This window comes from Nannobrachium achirus, assembly GCF_963921795.1.
Source record: "Nannobrachium achirus genome assembly, chromosome: 6".
NCBI classification, from domain to species: Eukaryota; Metazoa; Chordata; class Actinopteri; order Myctophiformes; family Myctophidae; genus Nannobrachium; species Nannobrachium achirus.
In genome coordinates this window covers 39,867,223-39,872,222 of record NC_137815.1, presented here as the reverse complement: position 1 = coordinate 39,872,222, position 5,000 = coordinate 39,867,223, and positions in this window count along the sequence as shown.

Sequence of the window (5,000 nt, the reverse complement as noted above, 5' to 3'; positions counted from 1 at the left end):
TCCCCATATACAACGGTGTTAGTTTGCAACAATGAGCCTATAGACGGTTTCTAGTTCTCAAATAAATAGACTTTGGTGTGCCATCAAAGCGGGATTTAAATTTGACTTCCCTTCTGACCGGAAGTGGCAAGGTGACCATGTGATTAGGTCACCATGTGATAATCAAATACCTTTTTTCAACATATTTTATTCCCCAAAGTCAAATACATTATTGTTTTAATATAGCTCTGTGTGTGTGTATAGGCTTATTAAAAAAAAAAAAAAAAAAAAAAAAATAGAAATTCCCTCCCCACCACCAGGGGAGCTGCAGCTCCCTCAGCACCCCACTTCCAGCGCCCCTGGTGGTGCAATTAGTTTTACATTAACACCGTTGAGTCTCATTTTAGTCCAAAGTGTGATATTCATCATTTGAAAAAGAAAAAAGAAAAGTGGAGCACTTTGTTCATTCATAATTCATAAAACAATTGCATCCTAAATAGATTTCTGAAAGTAGAAACAGAAGAACATCAACGAAAGGTAGCAATTTAGGGCTAAACCCCCAAACCTACAAAAAAAAAAGCATGTCAGAAATCAAACCTTCCATATCAACGTCGTGCTCTTCACATGTAAAGAATGCAGGCGATTGAGTGACTGAGATGAGATTCGAGTGGAAGGCAGGAAAGTCATTTTCTTTTAGGGGGGGATATCCCCCATGAATGAGAAATGCCCCCTATCTTTCTCATGCCTGAGCTCCTCTTCTCACAGCCCACACACCCCCTGTCGCCCCCCCCCCCCCCCCCCCCTCTCTCCCCCTTCCCTCAATTCTGTCTTTCTCCCAGGGGCGTCACACCAAATTCTGGGCCCTGGGTACAAGGATTCACTGTGGCCCCCCCATGAATGTTAACTATTGAAAAATAGCAGATATACAAGCTTGTATATCTGCTATTTTTTTTTTTATCGTGCAAATGTGTGCAAGAAACCTATGTTTCCATGTCAGCGGTGCTCAAACCTTTTCATGTCAAGGACCCCCAAGATGATATGTATTTGGCCACGGACCCCCATCTCAAAATATTTAGTTCCAGGGACCCCTCCCAGAAGCAAAATTTGAGTTACAAATGTTCGCTTGAAAAATACATAATATTCAAAGATTTTCACACATTTTCACGACGTTTCAAAAATAGCAGATCTACAAGCTCGCAGCGCGGCACTCGGCTTGTATATCTGCTATTTTTCAATAGCTAAAGTTACTAGGGCCCCTCCACCTTGGGCCCTGGTAACTCAGTCACACTTTCCTCCCCCTTGTGACGCCCCTGCTCTCTCCCTATCTCCACGCTCCCCTTGTCTCCCACTGCTCCCCTCCCTCCAGGGGGAGGCGTTCTAGGTTTATCTGCAGCATCCAGGCCCACCGTCTCCTAGCAACGCAGCATGGACCAATTAACTGTGCCGCCTTCTATTTTTACCGCTTTACTATTTGTGTGTCAATTACCTCCATTCACCTCCGCTGTTCTTTTATTTTTCACCTCCTATTCAGAGCTCTGAATCTATATATTATCTACGGTTGGACGCTATTGATTTTCTTTTTCTTCTTTGCTTCTTTATTCCCCCGCCAGAGCTGCACTTGTCTCTCCATCAGTGCTCTCATTGAATGCAGGTATTTTATGAAAAGCTGAATGGATATTCTCAATATTATTTATTGTTTATTTTGTAATATAAGTGGTATTAAGTATTTGTTGATGATGGAATGAATGCTTTAAACAGCAATCAACGTACCGTTAATCAAGTAAAGGAAAACAATTAAGAAACACCTTGATCAATTAGTAGCCTATAGCAAAATGAAGAAAAAAAATCCCTGTTGATGCTGGTGTTTGTCGTTTGGCATGAATACATTCTACATTATTAGCCTATTCATATCAGTAACATAGACATACAAGTACCAGATTCACACCCTGTAGGCCAGTTATTGTGTTGTGGTAGGCTATTTGAAAAGCGTGTTTGAAATTCATTTGACATTTTCGATGGAAATATAGTATATGGTTAATAGCACACTTGAGGCAGACAGACAGGCAGGAGAGGTTGTTCTGTCAGGACAGGTGCATCAAGCTTTTTTCTTCACGCAGTCAATGGGGGAAGACAGGCAGGGGGTGTCACAACAAGGGAGGGGGGGGGAGGGGGGACTAGGGCCCAAGGTGGAGTGGCCTTAATTATTTAGCTATTTTTTTAATATTATATTTAGCTATTGAAAAATAGCAGATATACAAGCTCACAGCGCTGTGAGCTTGTAGATCTGCTATTTTTGAAAAGTTGTGAAAAATGTGTGCAAATCTTTGAATAGATGGCCCTAATACTCCTTCGTATATATGTATTTTTTAAGCAGACATTTGTAAATAAAATGTTGCTTCTGGGGGGTGCGGCCCCTGGAACTAAATATTTTGAGATGGGGGGTCCGTGGCCAAATACATATCATTTTAGGGGTCCTTCAAAAATAGCAGATCTACAAGCTCGCAGTGCCACGGTGTGAGCTTGTATATCTGCTATCTTTCAATAGTTAAAGCACAAAATAATGCATAATAATGCGTTCTCAGCCTAAACGGTTAACCCCCCCCCCCCCCCCCCCCATCCTTGAATCCTTGTACCCAGGGCCCAGAATTTGGAGCGACACCCCTGAAGACAGGACTTGGCTCTCATTCTGAAAGGCTCTCACAGAATCAATTAGCATTAAATTAATGAAGCGCGTAATGAACAGAATGCTATCTCTGCTGGAAAAGAAACTGACAGACAGACAGGCAGCGCAGAACTGATAGTGAATTTGCATCAAGAAGCGCACTGATATATTATGGTCAAAAGGACATCAAAGATAATCAAATTAACTCTTTTCTTTCAAAGAAAAGCAGTGTATTAAAAAATAGGAAACAGCACAAAACAAAGTTTCAATAGGTAAAACAAACAGTGATTATAACAAGGCATTTCCATATAAAAAGTGTGGTTAATAAAACACATAATTAAAGATAAAATGATTGCATTAAAAAAGGCCCCCTTTATCCATCCGAGCAAATACGCTGAAAGGGGACTGCATCCTGCTCAGATAACCTTAAACTCATTTAGCCTTGCAATCGAGAATTTGAATTCATTACAGCTATTCAGACTGCATCCTATTGAGGCCATTCAGAGCATATTCTTAGCTAATCAAATGAATATAATAAAAGAATAGACTATTCTGTGAAGGATGTCTTTGGTGCTGACAATAACAGCAGCTCTTGGACTGTTGATAATGTTTGCTGTAGTGCAGCAGTCACACCTGACAGACACATGGGCCTCTCATCTAACAATCTAACACTGGCAGACAACCTCATCCCCCGGGTCACTACACACATGAAGACATTCACACTTTGTATAGTGGCAGATATATATATATGTTACAGTATGTTTGGGTAACTCAGGACGGTAAGAGTAAGAGCGCTTGTTTTGTCGTTCACCACACACTAATCACCACCAGATGGCGACGCAGCCATTCAATAGTGAAGGCGCTGACGTCACTCGTTTGCGACTCTCTTTCTTTATTTACTAGCCTAGCCTAGCCTAGCCTAGCCTAGCCTAGCTTAGCCATTAGCTCCATTGTAGTCACTTGGACAGGGCGTTTATCGTGGGCTTGCCCAGGCCTTACGGCCTGGGCATAAATATAACGATTGCATTCACCACGGCTTCGTAACTCGCGCGGCGCTCCGCCGGCCGCGCGGCCCTGGTCCGCTTCTCTCAAGGTCCGCTGGCCTTCGCGCCGCTTGCAATGTCGTGGACAATCGAGCTGCTCCGCCTGGAGGACGTTGTTGTGGCGACCGCTTGCTATATATATATATATAAAACGGCTAGTTCCATTCCATGATTCTGATTGGCTGGTTGCTGTGGTATATGAGACTATAACCCACACCTTGAATCACTTTATATCAAACCCAGGTGCGTTATTTCTTTCCACAGTGTTCCACAGTGCACCAATTATCTGCACCTGTGTTGTTTCTGCAGCCTGGCCGGGAAATACTTTCTTGCAGAGCAGACCTTATTGTGTATTATTAGTGAAATAGAACAGTTTTAATTGGTACATGTCTATGATTTTTATGTTGCAATATTGTGACCGTTTTAGAAAAGCAATAAGCAATAAGGGTCGGAAACACTCGGCTGTGCCTCGTGTTTCCCAATGCCTCTCAGCCGGTGTATACTACCCCGGTGTATACTACCCCGGTAACCACTCTTGTGGCTTATTGCTTTAATATATATATATATTAGGGCTGGGATGCGATTACAATTTTTAATCTAATTAATTACAGGCTCTGTGATTAATTATTTGCAATTAATCGCATTTTAATCGCACATCAATATTTGACCAGAAAAGCATTTTTTTCAGGTAAAACACATTTTGTTGTACGAGTGTCAACGAGTGACTTTTTTAAATCTAAATTTCGCATCCACTGGGCCAAGCAAAGCGCTCTGATTGGCTACTTCTCCCTTTGCGTTTGTTGTCTCTTCTTGGTTGGTGCATCGTTATGATCGGTATGCCCGAAACTGAAGTTTCTGTGGTGCAAAAACTAAGTGCGATTAAAATGCGTTTTTAATATATATATATTTTTAATTTTTTTAATCGCGTTAATTTTCTGTAATTAATTAATCGCAATTAATCAGTTAAAGTCCCAGCCTTAATATATATATATATATATATATATATATATATATATATATATATATAGTGTGTGTGTGTGTGTGTGTGTGTGTGTGTGTGTGTGTGTGTGTGTGTGTGCGCGCGTGTGCGTGTGTTCGTATGTGTGTGTGTGTGAGAGAGATACTGTACTGCTTCATTTCAAAGGAGGGAGGAACAGGGTGCTTCCCCTCCCCAACATGACTCACAGCTTCCCCCACAGTGAGTCACTGCCCCCCCCCCCCCCCCCCCCCCCCCCCCGGCCTCACACCCCCTGCAGCAACATTAATACCACCACACTGTAGTACAACCCTCCGTTGACAGTTATAAATGGATACAT